This window comes from Camelus dromedarius, chromosome 15 (assembly GCF_036321535.1).
Source record: "Camelus dromedarius isolate mCamDro1 chromosome 15, mCamDro1.pat, whole genome shotgun sequence".
NCBI lineage: Eukaryota > Metazoa > Chordata > Mammalia > Artiodactyla > Camelidae > Camelus > Camelus dromedarius.
This window is the reverse complement of record NC_087450.1, coordinates 33,902,548-33,927,697: the sequence shown is the minus strand read 5'-3', so window position 1 is coordinate 33,927,697 and position 25,150 is coordinate 33,902,548. Positions and strand designations below refer to the sequence as shown.

Sequence of the window (25,150 nt, the reverse complement as noted above, 5' to 3'; positions counted from 1 at the left end):
AGCATCTCTCTCTGCCAGCTTCCTCTAATACATTTGGGGAAATCTGCTCTTGGTCCATACTGCAGCCCACATCTCCCTGCCCTCCCAGGTCACCTGGTTCCTTTCTCTGTTTCTCCTTGGGTCTTTGCTTGCACCACCGCTGGTCACAAATTAAAACACTAAGATCTTTTTTCTTCACATCAGCATCAGGGAACAGGTGACTTGGGGGGCTGGGGGTGGGTGGGTTTTGTGTCTTGTAAAGCTTTCACCAGGCATACTGAGAATTCACCGAGAATATATGACTGTGGTGCGGGGCGATTCTGGGATGGCGCTGCAAGACTGTATCAGTGAGGTTTGGGTTTGGCCACAATTCTGCAGTATAAAACAGTGCTTACAAACCCCCACTGCCTAGTTTACTAGTCTTTACTAGCTGTGACTTTAGGCAAGTTAATCTCTTCAGTGCCTCACTGCTCATATGTAAAACGGAGGTAATTATAGTATCTACCTCATGGGGTTGGCAGTGTAAAGATTAGATTAGTATATAAGCCAAGCATTCAGAACACTACTTGGCATGTGATAAGCAATTATTATGATAAAACAGAGGGGGGATAAACCCAAAGAATGTCATTTCTCTTTTACATTAAAAAAACAAAAGTGCACAGGTAGGCAGTCCAGGGCTGGTATGGCAGCTTCCTGGTACTATTAGACCCAGACTCTTGTCTTTCTGTTCCCTCCTTAAGGTTTCCCCATCACACAAGATAGCTAATGGAGCTCCAGTCATTGCATCCAAATTACAGTTTGGAAGAAGGACAAAAGGCAGATGGGCAAAAAGAGGTTTTCCCAGCTGAATGAGCTCCCCTTTCATTAGCCTTCCTGGGATTCCAACCTAGCGCTTCAGCTAACATTTATTGGCCTGAACTTGGTCACACTTCTGATTATATCTTATTGGCCAGAACTGGGTCATATGACCATAAGTTGCTGCAAGGGAAGCTGGGAAATGTGCTCTATACTCCTGTTCCCACTTCACACCCCTCTCAAACATCAGTAGAGGAATTAGTAGAGGATACAAACCCACAAGGACAAAGAGAACAGGAGGGGAGACAACAGCAACATTTTGGGAGCCAGAAGGCAGATGGAGAAGTGGTAAGTGATTTAAGCAGTTCTAAGAAAGCGAAATTATAAGCCAGCAGGTAGAAAAAACCAAACAGGAATCTCTTTTCCAGTGCACCTGTAAGGCTCAGCTATTGGCAGCAGCAGGTACTGTGGGTAATAATGGTGAAGGTGGCTCCAAAAGCAGGAAGGCTGGTGGAAAAGCTATTTAAGAGACAGTTTGACTTCCAGATTTCCTCTTCCAGGTGGCAGTCCCTCCTCTGCCCCAACAGAAGACTAGAGGTTTATTCTCTGGAGAGAATGGAGGACCTCTGGTCTGAGAAATGACAAGTCCTGACCGTATTTTCAGTCAGAACACAGGGGGAATGAGGGGTATCTATGTGTTGAATGTTGAAAGCCCCAAGCTCCTTCCCCTACTGGTTCCCAGGTGTATTCCCTCCAGGCAGGAAATCAGACATATCCTCTTGGAGAATGAGACTTACTGACATCAGGGGGGTCTAAGGATAGGACCGAGCCAGAAAGGACAGGACTCAGAGTAAGGCAAACAACCAACAATTTGCAGGGAATCCAGTCAGCCTAGGATCGTTAGGGGAAAACCTCTCGTGGGAAAGAGAACAAAACAAACTAACAGAGACCACACTGGGTGAACAACTTTTTAAAAAAGAAAAAAAAAAAAAAAAAGAGGGAAAGAAATACAGGAGATAAAGAAATAAGGTCAATGACACCATGAGGAAACGATCAGACAAATCCAGGATGTGGAGCACATCACAAAATAACTGTCCAGGTCTCTTCAACAAGCCAATCTGATGAAAAATAAAAAGGGGTGTGAAGGAGACTTGCTCTAAAGAAAAAGAGACACAGCAACCCAATGCAATCTGTGGTGCTTGATTGACTCCTAGTTAAAAAAATAAGCTATAAAAGATATTTTCAGAACAATCAGGGAGAGCTGAATATGGACTGGATTAGAAAATAGGGAATTAGTTTACTTTTTCATTATTATTGTTTATTACTGATAGGTATGATGGTGATGTTTCTGTTGGAGAATGTCTTTATTTTTTTGGATTGTATGCAGAGAAGTATTTAGACATAGAGCACCATGATGTCTATAATTTTCTTTAAAATAGCTCAGGGAAAATATATATAGATGAATCAAATATGGCAAAATGGGAACAATTCTTTAGGTGAGGGGGAAGGTATTGGGTTTCATTGTCTCATTCCTTCTCTTTTCCTGTGTGTTTGAAATTTTTTGTAATAAAAAGTAAAACCAATCAAACAAAAAACAATGAGGGAATGACAAAATAAACAGTGTTATAACCTCTCCAAATTCCTGCAGAAGGAAGTTAGGCAGGGGCGGTGGGGGGTGGAGGAGGGCTCCTGCAGGCATTTCCGTCTGGGTCCACAGAGGGTAGTGGGAGCAAGGGGAAAGCCAATCTGAGACACCTGAGAAAGTCAAGACTCAGTCCTGGAAAGCCCATGCCCAAGCTTCAAGTTCAGGGCAGGGGAGACTGAAGTTGGGGTCACCAAGGTATGATTCAGAATGTGGCAGAGAGAATTCAGAGCAGGAGGATAGAGGATGGGGTCTGAGGCAACAGCTTTGAAGACTGATAGACAGGTGAGGTTAGGCTCATTCTGTAACCAAAATCACACTTACACAGGTCATACACTGGGGCATTATTTGTAATAGCACAAAATTTAAAAGAACCTAAATATCCATTGTTTAGGGAGCTGGTTGAATGAACTGAAATACAGCCACTCAGTGGAGTCCTGGGCAGCCATAAAAAGCAGAGGAAAAGCTCTGATATAGAATGGTCTCCAGGATATACTGTTCAACGAAAAAAACAAAGGTACAGGATATAGTACGTTATTTTTTCTGTGGGAAGGACAGAAAAATACTAATATATATATGAAGCCTGGAAAGACAAATCATAGACAAATAAAAATAGTTACCCCCAGTGGGAAGGAGGGAACAGGATGGGAGAGAAAAGGGATGGATGCTTATATGTACGGACATCAATTATAGAGTTTTAACTTTGGAATCACAGTTTACATAATCAAAAAATTAAAAAGAAGAAATAGGTGTACAAAGACTGAAACACTGTGAGAAAGTCTTGTGATACCAGCTATCAAGGTGACACACAACAGCTTTACAACAGGATGAGAAAAACAAGCACAAGCCTTTGCAGAGGACAATGACCAAACAACAGACATAGTGTTATGTGGTTGCTCTGCAGAGCAGGACTTTCGGATTGCTTGTATTTTCAAAGCTCTTTCATAAATCTGAATTCATCTAATAATGGGGGAAAAAAGAGAATCTAATTTTAAGAAAAGTGGCCAACTGTGCTATATATTAGAAAATCCTACATTTTTACAGCCGTTTTAAGAGTCTATAGTTCACTTTTATACGTCTCCCGTCATTTAATTCTCACACCAACTTTAACGGGCAGGCATTGTCTTTAAAATCAAGGCAAGATAATAACACTTTGGAGTTGGACTCTGAGATCAGTGTTTTTTGCCATGGTTGCCCCCATCATTCATCATTTTGCTCAGCCCTATCTTCTGGGCATCCAGTCTCCTAGTCTAGCCAGAGGTGAGATGACAGTCCCTCAGGAAATGCCCCGGGAATGGGGATTTGGCTCTGCCACCCATAACAAATCTAAGTTCTAAAATGAGTTTTGAGACACACATTTTGGAAGACTCAGGATGGTTTTAATAATTAGTATAACCTTCCAAATTAAATAAATAAACTTATAACAGAAGACAATCCTTTAGGGACAAAGAACACAGGAAAAGAATCCACAAAACGTAGCAGCTGCTTCCAAAGGAAACCCCATTACAATTTAAAGCACTGGGTATTTTGGACACATGTAATCTGATTATTAATTCTGAAATGGTCTTGGAACAATACAATTTGCAACAATAGGTTTATCCTTTCTGCTCTGTAAATGAGGGTATCCACAAGATGCCAACAAGCTGTAGACACGCACACAAAGACGGGAGATGGAGGGGTAAAGGGGGCTCATTCTGGGGACTTGGGGCCAACAAGACAGACATCCAGGAGTCCTGCTTGCATTAGGACCTGCATTAGATCCAGAGATCCCATGAGAAATGGAAAAGGAATTACTGGCACATGGCACTGTGAACAATATACTCACTTAAAGGAGGGAGGCAGAAATCTGATGCATTTCTTTACACTAACAATGAAATATCAGAAAGGGAAAGTAAAATAACAATCCCTTTTAAAATTGTATCAAAAAAAAAAAAAAACTTAGGAATAAACCTAACCAAAGAGGTGAAAGACTTACATGCTGAGAACTATAAAACACTGATAAAGAAAACTGAAGATGATTCAAAGAAGTGGAAAGATATCTCATGCTCTTGGATTGGAGGAATTAGTATTATTAAAATGGCCATGCTACCCAAAGCAATTTACAGATTTAATGTGATCCCTATCAGATTACCCACGTCACTTTTCACAGAACTAGAACAAATAATACTGTAATTTATATGGAACCACAAAAGACCCAGAATTGCCAAACAATACTGAGGAAAATGAACAAAGCTGGAGGCAGTCCAGACTTCAGACAATACTACAAAGCTACAGTAATCAAAACAGCATGGTATTGGCACAGAGACAGACAAATGGATCAATGGAACAGTACAGAGAGCCCAGAAATAAACCCACACACCTATTGTCAATTAATCTTCGACAAAGGAGGCAAGAATATACAATGGAGAAAAGACAGTGTCTTCAGCAAGTAGTGTTGGGAAAGTTGGACAGCTGCATATAAATCAATGAGTTAGGATGCTCCCTTACACCATATACAAAAATAAACCCAAAATGGCTTAAAGACTTAAATATAAAACATGGCACCATAAAATTCCTAGGAGAGAACATGGGCAAAACATTCTCTGATATAAATCATAGCAATGTTCTCCTAGGGCAGTCTACCCAGGCAAAAGAAATAAAAGCAGAAATTAACAAGTGGGACCTTATCAAACATAAAAGCTTTTGCATAGCAAAGGAAATAAAAAACAAAACAGCTTACAGTGAAAAAGAATATGAAAACAAATATATGTATATTTATGTATGACTGAAGCATTGTGCTGTACACTAGAAATTGACACAACATTGTAAACTGACTATACTTCAGTAAAAAAGTAAATTAAAAAATAAATTAAAAAAACAAACAAAAAGACAATCTACAAAATGGGAGAAAATATTTGCAAATGATGTGACTGACAAGGGCTTAATTTCCAAAATATACAAACAGCTCATACAGCTCAACATCAAAAAAACCCAAACAGCTCAATCAAAAAATAGGCAGAAGACATAAATAGATATTCCTCCAAAGAAGACATACAGATGATCAACAGGCATATGAAAAGATGCTCAACATCACTAATTATTAGAGAAATGCAAGTCAAAACTACAATGAGGTATCACCTCACACCAGTCAAAATGGCCATCATCAAAACGTTTGCAAAAAATAAATGCTGAAGACAGTGTGGAGAAAAGGGGTCCCTTCTATACTGTTGATGGGAATGTAAATTGTTGCAGCCACTATGGAGAATCATACGGCAGTTTCTTAAAAAAACTGAAAAAAAAAAAAAAATTACCATATGATCCAGCAATCAGTCGAGCGCTGCGTTCTAGATTTGAAAAGATACATGCACCCCACCTGTTCATAGCAGCACTATTTACAATAGCCAAGACATGGAAGCAACCTAAGTGGTCCATCAATAGATGAACGGATAAAGATGTGATATATACACATACAATAGAATATTACTCAGCCATAAAAAAAGAATGAAATAATGCCATTTGCAGCAACATGGATGCACCTAGAAATTATCATATCAAGTAAAGTAAGTCAGACAGAGAAATACAGACATCATATAATATCACTTCTGTGTGGAATCTAAAAGTGACACAAATGAACTTATTTACCAAAAAGAAATACTCACAGACATAGAAAACAAATTTAATAGTTACCAAAGGGAAAGGGGAAGAGGGATAAATTAGGAGTTTGGGATTAGTCAGTTACACACTACTATATATAAAATAGATAAATAACAAGGGCCTACTGTATAGCACAGGGGATTATATTCAATATCTTATAATATATTATAATGGAAAAAAAATCTGAAAAAGAATATAATATAAATAAATAAATATATATATATATATACTATATATATACTATATATATATATATACTATCTGAATCACTTTGCTGTACACCAGAAACTAACACAACACTGTAAATCAACTATTCTTAAACTTTAAAAAGAATTTAAAAAAAGAATGAGGGAAAATTCTTGGATCTGCCAGAGTTTTTGTTTGTTTGTTTGTTTGTTTGTTTTTAAATCTAGGAGAGGAAAAGATCACCGATTGTAACTTTTAAAGGAAAGTAGGAGCAAAATACTGAAAAAGCTATCTTTTGATTATTTCACAAGTCTTGCTTGTCTAATAACTAAGACACATCTTTCATACAAATTTACCTTTTTTTCTCTTAGACTGTTGTCTTTTAGTCTACACAGTGACTTTTATATTAAGAAAGTTTTTATATTTTGATGTTAAATGTATTGGTTTTGCTCCTTTTTTGTATTTTTGAAAGAAATACTTTCTAATAGTTTTAAAGTTTTTGTTTCATGCTCCGATCTTTAATTCACCTGTAATGTGCTTTCTGCGTGTGGCCTGGGATAGGGATTTGTCTTATATCTTTTTACAAAAAAAAATGTTTCCTACTAGCCACTTCATCAATCATCCTCCTTTCCTCACTAATTAGTGAGACCGCATGTACCATATACCAAGATCTCATAGTACTTGAGCTCTCTGTTTACAGGCAACCTGTTTTGTTTCTCTGGTCTGTTTGTCTATTCCTGCATTGATGGCCACCACTGTAATTATGCTAGACACAAATTGCCTTGACTTCTGGTCCTTATTGTTCTTTTTCAGAGGTGGGTTTGGATTGGTCACTGTTGTTCCTCTTCTATATGAATTTAAGAAGTATTTGTCCAAGGGTCAAAAAAAATCTATTAGGATACTGTATGATTTCATTTATATGTGGAATCTGAAAAATACAATAAACTAGTGAATATAACAAAGAATAGTCTCACAGATATAGAGAACAAATTAGTGGTTACCAATGGGGGAGAGGGAAGTGGGGAGGGGCAATATAAAGTAGGTGATTATGAGGTACAAACTATTATGTATAATAAGCTACAAGGATATACTGTACAACATGGGGAATATAGCCAATATTTTATAATAACTATAAATGGAGTATAACATTTAAAAATTGTGAATCACTATATTATACACTTTATATAATATTGCACATCGACTATACTTCAATTTAAAAAGTGTGGAAAAACCTATTAGGAATCTTTGTTAGAGTCTCATTGAATTTATAGATCAATTTGGGCAGAATTGCCATTTTGAGATTACTGAGTCTTCTCTTCCATAAACATGATTTATTCAGTTCTTATGTGTCCTTTAAATGTATTTATATAGCTTTTAAACAGGAGTTTGCATTTCATGTCTAAGTATCTTATTTATCTTGCTAATATGAATATGTCCCTCTCCCTCTCTCTTATTTTTTTACACATGTTCTAATTGGTTATTTTTCATGCAAAGAAATGTTATTGTTGTTTTTTTTTTTATGTTGACCTTGAATCCAGCCACCTTGCAAATACCCTCATTAGTTCTGCTGCTCTCCTGGTTTCTTGGTTCTCTGGTAACATCATGTGATAGGACCATTAGCCCAGTGCTGTATACCAGTAATAACCACAGGCGTCCTTGTCACATTCCTGAGTTTAGTGAAACTGCTTCTAAAGTTTAACCACTGAGAATGACCTTTGCTGTGGGCTTTTGGTTTATCAAGTTAAGAAGGTCCCTTTGATGCCCAGTTTGCCAAGAAATGTTATGAATGGGTGTTGAATCTTGCTAAATGTCTTTTCTGAATCTACTCAAACAATATGGTGTTTCTCTATAGGGAAGACAACGAGCGTATCGTCCAGGAAGCTAAGAAGTACAAAGCTGAAGATAAGCAGTGGGACAAGGTGTCTTCGAAGAATTTGCTTGAATCTTGTGCATTAAACATGAAAGCAACTGTTGAAGATGAAAAACTTGAAGGCAAGATCAGTGATGAGGACAAACATAATATTCTTGACAAGTTGTTGTAATGAAATCATCATCTGGCTTAATAAGAACCAGACGGCAGAGAGGGAAGAATTTGAACATCAGCAGAGAAAGGTGAATAAAGTCTGCAACCCCATCATTACCAAGCTGTCTGGGAGGAATGCCTGGGGGCTTCCCTGGTGGTGGAGTCACTCCATCTCGTGGTGCCTTCTCTGAGCCCACCGTTGAAGAGGTTGATTAAGGCAACCTGAGCATAGATTTGCATCGTTCCACACAAAACATTGAAGGACCCAGATTTGTAGCAAATTCCACGGTAGCTTTAAAATTGAGCTGCTGTAGTAAATAACTGGGCATTCTTCAATTCTGACAACATGGATGGATCCTGAGGGCATGAGACTAAGTGAAATATGTCAGACAAAAGACAAATACTAGATCTCACTTACATGCAGAATCTTTTTTTTTTAATAACCTCATAGAAAAACAGATCAGATTCGTGGTTATCAGACCAAAGGCAGGGAGTAAGGGGAGGAAGCACTGGAGGAAGGTGGTCAAAAGGTACCAATTTTCAATTATAAGATAAATAAGTACTCAGGATGTAATATACAACATGACTAGTTACCACTGCCATAAGATATATAGGAAAACTATTAAGACAGTAAACCCCAAATGCTTTCATTACAAGGAGAAAAAATTTTTTCCCCTTTTCTCTTTATTTATATGAGATGACAGATGTTAACTAAATGCTTTATTTATATGAGATGACGGATGTTACTGTGGTATTCATTTCACAATATATGTAAATCAAACCTTAATGCTGTACATCTGAAACTTGTAATGACGTATGTCAATTATACATTATCAGTAAAACTGGGGGAAAAAAACCAAGACATTCTTGATACTTGAATATGGAGTATGTGCAATGTGCATAGGGAGAGGAAATAGCATTGCACTTTATGAGCACTGTATTGTAAGTGGAAAATGCAATGTCTTAAATAAAACTGTATTTAAAATTGGCACCAAGAAAAAGATCTGTTAATGTAATATAGTAAATTAATTTAATATATTTTCTAATAACCTGAAATAAACCCTGCATGGTCATGATGGACTTTTTTAATACAATACCAGATTTAATGTGCTAATTTAATTAGAATTTTAGCATTTTTGTTCTTGTGATTGGGCTTTTTTTTCTTCTTGTCCTCTCATCCAGTTTTGGTACTAAGGTTATACATAATATTCACAAAATGAGTCGAGAAACTTCCCCTATTTTTCTTCTCTCTTGAACAATTTGCATAACGGTTACCTTCTCTTGCAAACCTGGCTCACATAACCATTTAGGCCTACCTAGTAGCCTTTGTATGAGGTGGGACGGGAGCCAGCATTTGACTATCTATTCAGTTTTATTGTTATCGTCTATTCAGGTTTTCATTGTTTCCTGGGTCCATTTAGTAATTTATATTTTCTGGGAAGTTATCCATTCACCCAATTTTTCAAATTTCCTATCCCAGAATTGTTGATAGTACTCTTTTCATCAGTCGTGTCTCAGTACAAGGAATAAGAACCACTGATTTAATACAACAAACTGGGTACTTAAAAAATTGTTAAAAGGGCTGGAGGAGTGAGCTCTGGGTGGAACCCAGAACAGTCTAGAACTGACCATCCAGAGGAAATGCCAACTATGGCACCACCAGGAAGGTGGGGAGCCAGAGGCTGCCGTTGGGACAAGTGAATTCAGGAACAAACAGCACTGGCTGCAATCCAGGATCAGGAATTCAGCTCTAACACTGCCTCCCAACCCTCTGGCTCTAGTTCTGCCCGGACGGCCACCATCTACCAACAGCTTCAAAGCTGGATTCGGGATGCCAAGTCTCCATACCCTTGTCTGGCAGCCAAAGAACAGTGAGTTGAAAGCTGCGGGATCATGACCACTGCTTCTCTTTTGATGACCAAATCTCACACAAGCGCAGCTACTGACAAAACCTAATTCTCATCTGGAAAGCTGGCTGAAATTCTGTTTTCAGCTTCCCAGCCTCTGTAGTCAGGAAGACACACTGGAAGCAGGTGGAAATAACTGCCAACCTCCAGTCAACTGTATCTAATCCATCTCCTCATGATTTTAAAAAATCTCTACTGTATATGGGGTTATGTGCACTCTGTTATTCTAAAATTGTTTACCTCTGCCTCCCCTCTTTTTTTCAATTGGTTTGCTAGGTATCTGCCTTTTTTTCTTCTCAAAAAACCTGCTTTTGAAAGTTTTCTTGAGCCTCTTTTTTTGTTTTCTGTTTCATCAACAGAAACATCTGTTTTCATCTGTGCTTTTTATCTTTATTCTTTCATCCCTTCTGCATTCCTTGAGTTCAGTCTCCAGCCTTTTTGCTCTCTAGCCTTAAGCTGAACCCTAAATAGTATGCTTTCAATCTTCCTTTTTTCCTAGTAAATGCACTTTCTTATCTGCAGCTCTCAATGATATTTTGTATATTTTGTAGGGTATTGTTGTCAGCATTTTTCTTAATTTCTCATTTGTCTTTTGACGTTGATTAGCTTATTACGGTGGCTTCCTTCTGCTCTCCTCTGCCCCTTCTTTTGTTTTGTTTTATTTTCTACGCAGAACTTTGTGGTCAAAGTTGGAAAGACTTTCTTCATTTCATAGCCATGAAAGAATTCCATGTTTCCTTCTAGTACTTTTATGGTTTTATGTTGTACTTTTATCTTTAATGTTTAACTCTTTGGACCTTTTCTGGTGTATGCTTTGTGGTAGGGATTCAACCTCTTTTTTTTTTTCCCCCAGATGGCTCCCTGATTGTCTCAATGCAATTTATTGAATAATGTATCTGTTTCCCCACTAATCTGAGATAGTCCTTTTAACATATATATTTTCTTATGTATTTTAATCCTTTAAAATTTTTTATTCTGTTTCGTTACTTTGTCTTTATTCATTCATCAATACTTCATTGTTTTTTGAGTTTGTGTGCTTTAAGATCTCACAGGGCTATTTCTCATTCATTGATCTACTTTGTCAGCCTTCCACACTGTTCTTATTTCCATATAAATCACAACATCAGCATTTCTAGTTCTAAATAAGAGTTAGTTAGCATTTTTATTGCTCCTGCATCACTTTCATAAATTAACTTTGTGATGTTGAGCTTTCTGATCCAAAAATATAGAATGTTTTTCATTTGTTCAGGTCTCCTATGGTGTCCTTCAGTGGTATTTAAAAGTTTTCTTCGTAAGGATCTTAGACATTTCTTATTAGGCTGATTCTTAGGTATTTGTGTTTGATATAGTCAATTGGCACTTGACATTCATTCCAACCAAATTCTGTTCCCCTCTCAGTTACAGGGGCTGAAAGGCAAAAAACAATCACATTTCCCAGACTGTGACAGCTAGAGTTCTGCATATGACTTAGCTTTGATCAATCACACACATACGCACAAGAGCAGGAAGGTGGAAAGGGGTCGCAGACCCTGCAGTTGATGCTGTGGTGGCTGAAGGTGAGGTTGGATTGAGTGTTTACACTCCGTGGACTCCAGTATCTAGTCACCACCTGTAAGGACATGAGGAAATTGTGGTGGCAGCAGCAGTGACAGCTTCCTCACCTCTGAATTATGGCTATGATGATTTGACTTGGAAATCATTAATTCCGTGACACTCCTCAACTTTATATATCTTTCATATTTTATCTAATAAAGACTCATATAGCACATACCATCTGTCAGAAACTAGTATACACAATTTTTAAAAATTATATCTGTGATTACTTAACATTACCTCCAGCCCTGGCAATGATTTTGGAAGCACCTAATTCCATGTATTGCTTTGTGCTTTGAAATATGTGGGAGTGGTTTTTGGTTTCCCAAACGGAACCCTGACTGATTCAGTATTTTATTCTTTGTGAGACAACCGGATAATAAGATCTTCCTCTGTCATTACATCTTCTGTTTGTGTTTGTAAACACAAAGATGACTATCAATTCTTTGGACAGCTGTGTTAAAACTTCCCATTATAATTATCAATTTGTCAAATTCTACTAGGTTTGCTTTAAATATTTTAATGATCTTTTGTGAGGTGTAAAGCACATGGTTCTTATAATTTATTGGTAGATTATTTCTCGGTCATATAAAATAACTTTTGAGCATATTGATTCCTGTGGTCTGATACTATTATTATATTTTACATATAAAATTACATTGTTTTACATCAACTTTCTTTAGGCTAGTAATTGGGGTGTTTTTTTTTTTTTTTGAAAAAAGCCAAAACATTCATATGGTTCAAAATGTAAAAAGTTATCCAGTGGTGTCTTTCTTCCATCCCTGACCCCAGCTATTCAGTTCTCTCTCCCAGTGGAATCTGGAATATCATTTTCCACCCCTTAAGATTTAACCTTTCCACGTCAAGTTTTTTTAGAAGTATTTTTTATAAACAGTATGTAGCTGGAATTTTCAAAATCCAATAAAAGAATCTCATCTTTTAATAGAGGAATCTAACCTCATTATGTTAATTGATTACTAATATATTTGGATGTATATTTGCCATCTTTTTTTTTCTATTTACTATACTTATTCTTTGCTTTTCTCTCTTCCTCTCACCTTCTACTGAACTGATAAAATTTTATTCCATTTTTATTCCTCTATTGATTAAGAAGCTATATTGGGTTTCTATTCTTCTAGTGAAGAATTGCTAGCTTGCTTTTAAACACACACAAAAAATTGTTGCTAAAATAATAATTATTACAGTCAAAGTTTGCCAACATGGTTTAACAATTTCTCTTCTTTCTTCTTCTGGGATCATGCACTTTCTTTTTGGATTCATTTTTATTCCTGCTGAAGTATAGTTTTTAGCTGTCCTTCCAGTAAGGGTCTAAAAAGGAAATTTTTTCATCTTGGTAGTAAGTTCTCTTAGTCTTTTCATGTCTTAAAATATCTCTATTTTACACACACTATTGATAAGTTAGCTGGGTATAGAATTCTACATCCAAATCATTTTCCCTCAGTACTTTGAAGGTGTTATTTCATTGTCTTTCAGTAACTATTTGTGCTAAGCAGCAGCATACTGTTATTGTGATTGTCATTCCTTTCTAGACAATCTGTCTTTTCCCTCTGGTAGCTTTTATGATGGTTCTCTTTATTCCTAACATTTTTTTTGGTTTAATCACAGTATTCCAAGTGTAGTTTGCTTCCTCCTTCTTTTGTTTCATTCTTCTTTATTTATTTTTGTAATCTGCCTCACCATTGAGTGTTTTCAATCTGATAACATGAGTCCTTCTTAAATCTTGGAAAATCCTCATCTATTCTGTCTTCAAATATTGCCTCTTTTGCACACTTTCTGTCCTCTCCTTCTGGAACCCCTAGTTCACATAAGCTGAAGCGTCTCAGTCTACCCTCTATTGCCTTTCTGTTCTGTACTCTAAGAGGTTTCCTCAGTTCTGTCTTCCAATTTAATAATTCTCTCTTTGAATCTGTCCAGCCAAGTAGTTTTTAATTTCAATGGCTATATTTTTCATATATACTGTTTTTGTCTTGTTGCCTCTAGATCGTCCTCCACCAATACTAGTCCCTCCGTTATAGCTAAGCATTTTAAATATACTTTTTATTTTAAAATCTTTTGGATTGGCCTATTATTTCTACTTCCTGATATAACTTCTCCCACTTGTTGAATTTGTTGATTCTCTTCCATAAGGCTGGACTGCAAGCGCTTTCTAATTTATATTTGAGAGATTATCTTGGGAATTTTGTCCTCCTATGCCCCTTTCTGTCAAGTGGTTCCTCTGGTGTTATGATCCAGCCTGAGCAGGTGCAGGAGGCTGAGCCAGACCTCCCATTAGGACTCATGGCTCTTGCCCCACCCAGATAGTGTGATTACTGACCCTTTATCAGCTCAGGGAGGCCTCACATGTATAGCTATCTTTCCTTCCTCCATGGCCACAGACAAATGTCATATTTCTGGTTTCAACCCTAAAGTAATTGTATCATTGCTACCAAATATTCACTGCCCCTCCCTATAGGAGGATTATGTTTCCTCATCCCAGTAATGTCAGGCTGGGTCATGTGACTAGCTTTGTCAATAAAATGTGAATTAAAATGAAGTGTGACACTACCAAGTAGAAGCTGTGACAGTCTGTGTGTGTCCACCATCTTCTCTTTTTCCTCTATCACAAGAAGAGAAACATCCCAGGCAATGAACATGCCTTCATCCTGGATCCTGAAATGAAGAGGAAATAGCATCGAATCATTGCCAACCTGTGAAAGACAAGTAACATGAGCAAAACATGAGGCTTGTAGTAGTAAAAAATTAAGATTTGGGGGTTGTTAGTTATCATTGCATGACTTAGCCCAGGGTGATGGATATAAACTTCAAGCTGTCAAATACAACCACATTTTAAAAATATTTTGTATCATATTTTATATAACTTCTAAGTGTTTAGAGTAGATACAGAAATTTCATAGTCACTGTGGTTTTCTTTTATTGTAGTAAAACATACATAAAATTTACCATTTTAACCATCTTTAAGTGTACAATTCAGCAGTATTATGTACATTCAAAATATTGTGCAATCATCATCACTACTCATTTCTAGAACTTTTTCATCATTCCAAACAGAAACTCCATACCCATTAAACAGTGATTCCCCATTCCTTTCACTCCCAGCTCCTGGTAACCGCAATTTTCTGTTTCTATGGATTTGTGTATTCCAGGCACCTCACATAAGTGAAACCATACAGTATTCATCCTTTTGCATCTGGCTTACTTCACTTAGCATAATGTTTTCACAGTTCATCCATGTTGTAGCATGTATCAGACTTTCATTTCTTTTTAAGGCTCAGTAATATTCCATTTGTGTGTGTGTGTATGTGTGTACTCTACATTTTGTTCATTCATCTGTTGATGGACATTTGAGTTGTTTTTATCTTTATGGCTATTGTCACTGTACTTTCTTGATCTAGTAATAGCCAAATACATTCTAGGAAAAGGCCTGAAATATTGCACAACAAACCACCATCAGTGGGTGCCTGTTGGGTTCAATATGGAATGGAAAAAATTTTTTACTCATTTTTTATATTCATTATATTTTCTTTTAGTTACAATAATTTTATGCACTTTTAAAAATAGTTTCAAAAATAAATGCTTCCTTTTGCTCAGAAGGAGAATGAACAAGAGGCACAACGAATTGCTGCAAATATGTTTTTAAAAATTATTAGTAAAAGCTCAGGGTGGTTCCACTAGTTGGTCAGCCACAGAATCTCCACAAATGAAAACGAGCATTTACTAAAAATTAAAAGCATACTGCAGGAAACTGTGTATGACTAAATGAGACTCTTGCACATAACACTATCACTTTTTCCTCCTATTCTTCTGGTTGAGATTTTATAGTCCTTAATGATTAATGGTTATTATTCGTGACAGTCCCTTTCGAACAAAGCTGAAGCCACATTCCCTGAGTCTAAATGTGATTAAGAATATACTCAGTTTCAGTTACATCATTTGTAGTAAAATGCCACCGTTGTGGAACTGCCCTTGGTTTTTAACTAAAACGTGATTTCTGCTATTCACAGGCCCGTGGGACCTTCTCATGTGCTGTGATTTCCCAAGTGATCAGAAGACAGTTCAAATGGTGCTTCCTAATACCTTGGAAAAGGTTGGACTCAAGGAAATGGAAACTTTGAATCAAAGGTTTGCTAAATCAGAGTCGGAATGCCTGGCCTTAGCGCCCAGCTACTTTCACCTTCCACTCAGTACAACTTGAACCGTCAGCCCTTTGACTAAAAGCAAAGATCCCCCATTTAGTTCATGCGCTGGGCCTGCTGGACATAGCTGCAATAGTGTAGACAACTGCTCACAACTAACCAACAATGGCACTGAGAAGAACAATCACGTGCTTCAGGGCTAAATCCCAGAAGTGATTTCAAGGTCAGCTCAACTCACAAGCAGCCAGGCTACTGGTCGGTAGTAACCAGAGATTCCCGCACTACCACGGCGCAGTCTGTATAAATTGAGAATTCAGTGCCAGAAGGCCTAGGATTAAATTTCAGCTCAGCCACCTAGGGCTCCTAGTCACTGAATCCAATGACTAGTTTTCAGCTTACCACTGACTGCTGGGAGGCATTTAACATCCCCACTTCCCTGCTGGGCCCCTGAACCTCCCATTCTCCTCTTGCCCCATTTGGCTGTCTCTTGGAGCTGAAACCAGTTTACTTCCTCTATTCTCACCAAAAACTGCTCACTCTTTCCCTCCGTCTGTCATCTTTGCTACTGGGTCCTCTCTCATCACTTCCTCCTGCCTGGAGGATGACTACAATAGTTTTCTAATTGGTCGTACTATCCCCAGTTTTTCTCCACCCTTGACTTACCTGAAAGAGTGATCCTCCTTAACGACAAACCTTGCCATGTCATTCCCCTGACTTTCGTCCTTCAATGGCTCTGTGTCTGCAGGGTAAAGTTATGAAACCTCCTTGGCTGACACATAAGGCCTTTACTAATCTGGCCTCTGCCTACCAGACTACACCCCTCACATGCTCCTCTATGTACTTGCCAACCAAGTGCAATCACCAGAACAAGCCACATTCTCTTGCTATGGTGTGTGCTAAACCCTCTAAGTGTCACAAAACCTTAAGGGCCTGTCTCCTCGAGCTGAATTTAAGAATCACCCTTCCAGAAAGCGTTCCCTGACTCCTAAGCTGAATGAGGTGACCATCCTCCGAGATCCACAGTAGCCATTTCATAACCTGTATCCTCCCCCTAGACTTCTTAATGCTTTACTATTGGCCACTTTCCCCACCCGGAATGCCTGAAGGACAGGGCACAACATGTGTGTCTAGAGCAGAGCACAGAGAGAAAAGAGGCCAGGGGAAGAAAATAAAGCCAATTGATGACAAGAACTTGTTACCTTTGACAGGGAACTATGTGCTTATTTCCTCTCTTCCTCTTTCCTATAATTTTCTAGTTTGGGGATTATACTATTTTCATACATTTTCTTAAAAAATCAGTTCATTTTTAAAGATGTGTCCAATCTCTCCTACAGAGCTCCACTGAGAGAACTTGCTTCCCAAGTCAAGTTCCTCTCTCCTCAGACCACCCTGGCTCAAGATCTCAAGCGCCACAAATCCTTCAGAACTGAGCAAAGTACTTTGAAACACTTACTTCAACATTTTCAGCAGACAGAAGGACCACCCACACACTTACAAATTCCTTGGCCTTGAAAAGGTTATGCTGCTCTAGTAGCTGAGTGCCAAAACCCATTTTCGGCTAAAAATTTGTCCCAACTCACTGCATTCACTGCCTAACACAAATGAAGAGGTATGTTCACAGAACTTGCTTGAGATGTAATGAAGGTGAAGAGGATGGAACTTCTGAGTGATGTATCTATCCGTCTGTCAAACTGAGACATCGATGAAAGATAGGAAAAAAAGACCTCTGAGAATTCTTCCCCTGTTTTTTCACCAAAATATTATCTTCACAGATATCAAAAATTTCAGCCATGCACACTAGCTTGTAATTTTTTTAATTTGTGAGAAAGAAGCCAAGCATATAATGTTCAGTCTGACATCTGCTATTATTTTCCCTTAAACGAAAACAAAAATCTGATTAGTTCCAAAAATAAAACATAAAAATTCAGTTGAGGAGCAAACCCTGTGGCTTAGAAATCATCACTCTGATTAACAACGCATAAGTGTTACCTGACAAATGGATTCCTATCTCAAAAGCAATTATCAACAAATTTCTCGTGATCCCCACTGTTTTTATAGTTCATGCCAAGCTCTTGAAGTAATAACTTTAATAGCAATAAAACAAAGGAACCCTCGCCTCAGCACTAGAACGTTTCCCCCTTCAGTCAGCAGAGACCCTGGAATGAAGTGTTGGACTTGGGCTCAACAGTTGTCTGGGAAGGTATCTACTTCTCTGCCCTCAGAAGTCCTTGCATCTGCTCCTAGAGGGGCATCTTCACAATTAAGCCCACTGCTAGGACCTGCTGGGACAATCAGGACAAGTGGGGCCTCTGCTCTCCGGAAATCCCTGCCTGAGACACGGGTGGCCTCCATCCTGGGGGTGACTTTGCCAGACTGCTGGCAGTGCTGGAGCAAGATGTTTCTGCCAGCAGGGCTAGAGCATCACCCAAATCAAAGAGCCACTGCAGTACAAGAACGTCAAATCTGGAAGGTGGGAGTGTGGGATGTGGGCAAGGATCACACAGAGGAGAGAGACACCAAGGAGGAAGGGGAGGTGGGGAGGGTCATGTGGCCTTTTCACTAGGAAAACCGAAAGGGTCTGGCAGGCATTTGTGTCCCTGAGAACATACTGTAAACAAGCACAGCATTCAGAAGGTACAATGCCCAAGATTTTTTATTCAACTCAACACATAGTACGTGCCTGTGGATACCCATCACCATCGCCTGGAAACTTACCTCACATAGATTATTTATGTTCTTACCAAAGAGAAGAGCACTTAAAAGGGAGAAAGAGAGAATGTGAAAGCAAGTCAGAGGAAGATCAAATGACTGATTCAAAGCCTCACAACCATCAGAGGCACCGTCACAGCCAAGAGACACCTTTTATGCTTCATCCACCATTAGTTTATTGCAAAGTGAAGTTTAGATTCAAAACAGAAAGGAAATAAGTCCACCAAGAGTGAATTATACTAATTAATGAAGTCAACACAACAGAGAGTAACATGTGTTTAGTATCAGCTGCAGGTGGTTCTCAAAGACAAAATTTATTAACTATTCAAATGGTCAAGCTGTACAGATTTTTTTTCAGATGTACATACAACATATGTATATCATAACAAAGTTAACTTTTCATAAAATATTATTTCCTTAGGGAGTAAAGAAACCACTAATTAATTGAATATTCGATGCACATTTATAGGTACTGTTAATGATCTAACGTAAATTACACAAGTAACACAGTCAAATAAGAAAAGCTATGACCCATATAATGGCACATTTTACTAATCCCATATTAAAGCAGAAAACAAAATTATGCCACAGATTGAGCTGATTTTAAGAATATTTTTATTAGAAGATAAAAGTGATGCCCATTTAAACCATCATTCCTAAAAGAGCTTCTAAACAGTAAAATTACTACCTTAAATACCGAAGTATAACATAATCTTTCCTATCCAAATTACCTTCCCTAGGGGTTGATAATACAGCTGCTCCCTCTATGACAAATGCAATAGCCATTAATGATGACAATTAGCAACAGTTATGTATACACAGTGGAAGTGGGAGAACTGACCATACACACATTTTAATCACTACTCCCATTGAGAATAGGGTCAATGAAAATAATGGTTAAAACCAACAGGCATTGGAACTGTTCAGTCATGTGCATCTTCAGCGGTAAATGCTACACAACACATATATAATTTTTTCCATAAAATCTTTACATGTCGAAAATATTTTTTAATCCAGGTTCAGATTATTAACAATGAAAAGACATTCATCTTCTTCCTTACCTCCATGGACTTTATCAGGCCTGCATTCACCAGGCACACAGAAATGTGAGTAACTGGAAAGACAATTTGACCATAGACTTTGCAAAACAGAAGTGCTCTATTTTAAGGCAAGTGTCTTTATCACATACATACATAGCAATTTACCCATTGGTGAACTTCATCACATGACAGTGCAATATTCAACAAAAAACTGAGGTATACCTTTACTTAACACAGATACAAATGTCAGAAAGTGTAAAGACATTCTCCATGTGCTTAACGTATTTTACCCATAATTAAATAGAGAACTCTTCTCAAAGTTCTTATATGTCCAGAAACATCCAAGATTCTGAATTCTAGAAAAGACATCAGAAATTAAATAAGCCAAAAATTTTACAATAAGGCTCTCCATATAAGGCTACCTTTGATGTAAGGCTACTTCAGCTTGGTCTGAAAATAGCAGAAATGTGCATCAAAATTCAAGCTATTCTGCATTAAAGAGAAAGGACTTGGTCTCATGAGGGACAGCGAGGTTTTATTGAGCAAAATTAAACTCAGGCATAGAGCACAATTTAAAACATATCAAATTAAAAGTTTTCCTGTCATTTTTTAAACATAAAACTGAACTACTGTGATATAAAATGACTAAAGGTATAAGGTACTTTTCAGAGCAAAACAAACACACATTTACCTTTACATAAATAATTTAAGTGGAAAATAATCTGTATTTTGGTATGTATAATATATTTTAAAATCTACATTCTGTGACCTTTACAAAAGTAGATCCATTCTTTACTTTCAAGTTAGAAACAGTATAACAGTTTATCTTTGGATATTTCCAGTCAGTGGCTATATAATAAAATGAGAGATACAATAAATCTAAGTCATAGGCCATTTGGTGCATTAACATGTAAGCCATCAGTTTTGGGTCCTAAAAGTGAAAAATGATTGATACTACATAAAGTGGAAAAAAAACACCTCAGATTTCTGCTCTAGTCCAAAAATTTACAGTGTCTAAGTATTTTTAATTAGAGGATAGTTTGACAGAATGACATTCAGTGAAAAAAATCTGATTACTAACTGTATACACATTAAAATGTTTTTCTTAAAATGCAAATAGACAGTATGCATTATGCCTGAATACAAAGGTAAACTAATGACAAGATAAATTTTTTTTAGTTTGAGAACTGCAGCACTCATTTCCTCTGTCAAAGTCCCAGTGACACTAAAAGAAAAGATATTCTAATTATTTTCACTTAATAATCTAATCAAGTACTCTAGAAAAATATTGTTTTAAAGGGAAGTTCAGCAGGAATTGCTTATTATATTTCCAAGTGAGTTTTTTTTTTTTAAAAAAAAAGGAAAACAAAATGGGATTCAAAAAAACGTAGACTATGTAAGGGAATAAATAATAACAATAATAACAAACAATATCCAAAATTTGGAAAATCTTGGAAAATTCAGGAGCAAACATTTTGGTAACCTCATTCTTGATAGCATATGAACAAAAGGAATTTAAGATTATGGATGGAGGAATGGAAGTTTCCATTGAAACAGCTATACACAGAGTAAACAGAAAGATCCACAACCTAAATTCCAGTTTCACAGTGATGTCAAGCATCATCCGGTTGTGTAATTTCCTCCTGATTCCTTCAGGAACAGGCACAAAGCACCCTCAAGTCTTCACTGGCATCAAATTCAGTTTTGCTCCTTTGCAAAACTGTACTGAAACTGGTTAATATCAGGGGGTGGGGTTAAAGGAGCAGTAAGTGTACACACCAAGTTAAGTGCTCCTTCATTCGAAGGGAGCTAGAAATCTGCCTATTTAGTAATCAATCCAATGTGCCACTGACTTCACACACCCTCACTTCTGTAGACATCCACAAACCAGCCACAGCTTTTGCCCACAGAATGATTCACTCCTATAACTGTGGCTAATCACAGCTACACACAGAGCTTTCTCCTTTGAGTGCATCAGACAAGGCCAATCACTAAGTACTTGCTACCGCCTGTTCATCACACCCAACTGGCAAAACGCCATAAACGTGATGACCCAGGGTGCAGTTCTGTGCAGCAGCTAGAAGACGATACTATGGCACATCCAACAGCTCCTTCTCATGGAAACTGCCCTGCACACAGCAACAGCCCACCTCAAAAATACTGTTTTCCCTGAGCTCGGAAAACCACTCCTCAACCCTGGGCGGTGATAAGGCTAAGCCAATGCCATGCTGGAATTTGAACAGGGGGAAAAGAAGAGACTCAATCAGTGGAAGCCAACAAGTGGAGAAGGTACTGGAGAGGTACAGAGATGCCACACTGCTGGGAGTGATGTCAACCCTGAAAGGCGGGAGGGGAGACTACAGAACCATCAGACTCGGTCATGGAGCTGCTGCCGCAACTCTACGATTAACGCCCATTACCTCCGGAGACCTGCACGTTCCCTGTATATATTGCTAGTTATAGTTTTTTTTTTTCTCTCATTAAATTTTCATTTTTAGGATGACCAACTAGGGTCAGAGATTTATTTTCAGAATACTTAATAAAAGTATTAAACAAAAATAAAAAAGTTCTGAAACATTAGTATATTATTTCTCATGAAAAAGTTGCCATCATTTTCATTACCTTGTAAGTTCTAGGAATTGTGGCTATTATTCAAGCATTCAATGACCGTAGGACTGGGAATCCTACTATTTCTAAGAATAGTTGTTAAGAGTAGTGCTGAACACTTTAGTAGGAAAGTACACCTCTCTTTGAAACCTTTTTTCTCTAAACATCCCTGGTAAATATGCAACATTACAGATGTAGCATGCCCAAAATCTTGGATCATTACTCCATTAGGTTTGATATCCACATGTGCATTGAAGATTATTAACATTCACCCAGCACATTCATGAGATTTATTAAAAATGTAGTCATTAACCAAAGAGGCATCTGTACAAAATTAGAGAACTGTAAGTATTCAGTCACACATTACACTAGCAATACTACTGATGGAAAAAATGCCAGTGGGGCTCTATCTATTAAATTGGGAGGAGGGTATAGTTCAAGTGGTAGAGCGCGTGCTTGGCATGCACGAGGCCCTGGGTTCAATCCCCAGTACCTCCTCTAAAAATAAATAAGTAAATAAATCTAATTACTTCCTCCTCCAAGAAATTTAAAAAGCTAAAAAAATTTTTAAAGTTAGTCAGACTTGAAAATTTGACCTTGCAGGTGATCTTCCAAACCATCTGGGGAAGTGTTGTTTACAAATAACACTGAAGTTTTCTCCAATTATTTCACGGACATAATTTCCTAGAGGAATTTCAGAATGATTATAATTCATGGCAAGGGACTACATTAAACAATCTGGGTTTCATAATTGTGTAAAGGAACCTCAGAATAGGTCTTCTGAGCAGAACAGGAGGGTTTTTTTCAAAGGGCATCTGCCAGGGTGAGGCCAGCAGATGGTCATCTCTGTGTACCCCACAGGGCCCAGCACAGCAGTTAGGCAAAAGCTCCTACTACGTGCAGACAAAGGATTTAAAATAATAATAATAATAATAATAATAATAATAATAATAATAAACTTTTCCTACAGCAATGCTGCAGGTTAATTAACTATCAAGTGTTGTTTTTGAGATGGCTTCTTCCCCTATCCCAGTAATTCAGTGATAACTTGCACTTCCTGGAAGTACTATGGAAATGTGCAGGAAACCCAATTCCAGGAGGCTCCAACAGGCTACTGGAGCTTTTCTGCCAAAGTAACCCCAAGACAAGTAAAAGAAGAAAGCTGCAAGAGCTCTATCCCTGACTATTCAGGGAGATACAGTCCACCTTTATCCACACCCTCAGGCATTCTCCTGTATTCCTAGAACATCTGATTGTGAGAAGCAAAAAGTCAGGTAATAAAGAGGCATTAAAATCAACCAACCAACAGAAACAAATTATCTCTCTTGCATCTGGTGTCTCTGTATCTTCAGGCAAGTGAACACAAATTCAAATTAACTTGGTTTAATGAAGAGAATCAGTAACGGTCTTAGAAACCATGAAATGTATATCAATTGAAGAACTGTAAAACCATCAACAAGCACTTCTATGGCTTCAACCTGATTAGTATCTTGTACAGATTTAGAAACTCTAAGAAAATTTATTTCCTGACACAGACGGTACAACAACTCCACTCACAACAAAATCTGTCCATCTCTTCATTAAAACACATTGTTAGAATCCAGCACCCTTTTATGATAAAAACACTCAATCCCTCAAGCTGATCAAGGGCATCTATGAAAAACCCACAGCTAACGTTAATGGTGGAAGACTGGAAGTTTCCCCCCCAAGATCAGAAATAAGAAAAGGATGTCCATTCTCATCATTTCTATTTGACACTATACTAGCAGTTCTAGCCAGGGTAATTAGGCAAGACAAAGGAAAAAAAGGAAGCAAGAAGTAAAACTATCTCTCTTTGCAGATAACATGATCTTATGTATAGAAAATAGTAAAGAATCCTCAAAAAACTACTAGAGTTAATAAATTCAACAAGGTTATAGGATACAAGATCAATATATAAAAATCAGTTGTATTTCTATACACCAGCAATGAACAATCTGAAAAAGAAATTAAGAACACAATTCCATTTATAATAGCACCAAAAAGAATAAATACTTAAGGATAAATTAAATCAAAGAAGCTTAAGACTTGTACACTGAAAACTATACAACATTGGGAGAAATTAAAGACTTAAGTAAACAGAGAGACATCCTACTTCCATGGTTGGAAGACTTAATATTGTTTTTGGTTTTTTAATATATATATATTTATATTGAAGTACAGTCAGTTTATAATGTTGTGTCAATTTATGATATACAGCATAATTCTTTAGTCATAAATGAACATACAGATATTCATTTTCATATTCTTTTTCACCACAAGTTACAAGATATTGAATATAGTTCCCTGTGCTATACAGTATGAACTTGTTGTTTATCTATTTTATATATAGTAGTTAGTATCTGCAAATCTCAAGCTCCCAATTTGTCCCTCCCCACCCTCTTTCCCCCCAGTAACCATAAGTTTGTTTTCTATGTCTGTGAGTCTGTTTCTTTAATAGTGTTATGATGGAAAAACTTCCCTAATTGATCTACCGATTCAGTGTGATCTCTACCAAAATTCCAACTTCCTTTTTTGTAGAAATGGATAAGCTGATTCTACAATTCATACGGAAATGCAAGAAACTCAGCCAAAACAATCTTGTAAAAGAAGAGGAACTGATACTTCCTGACTTCCAAACTACAGTCTTCAGTGTGGTTTTGGCATAAGAACAGACATATAGATCAATGGAAAATAACTGAGAGTCCAGATAAACCCACACATCTGTGGTCATCCAGTTTTTGACAAGTATGCCAATACCTATTCAATAGTGGGGAAAAAATGGTCTTTTCAATATATGATACAGGGACAAATACATATCCACCTCAAAAAGAATGAAGTGGACCCCTACCTCACACCATATA

General features: G+C 37.5%; 1 non-coding gene across 1 annotated transcript; it reads left to right on the top strand.

Moving 5' to 3' along the window:
* Positions 1-22,692: 22,692 nt before the first annotated feature.
* On the top strand, positions 22,693-22,766 carry TRNAA-GGC (transfer RNA alanine (anticodon GGC)). The gene has a single exon. It is a non-coding gene; the product is annotated as a tRNA-Ala (tRNA).
* Positions 22,767-25,150: the final 2,384 nt, after the last annotated feature.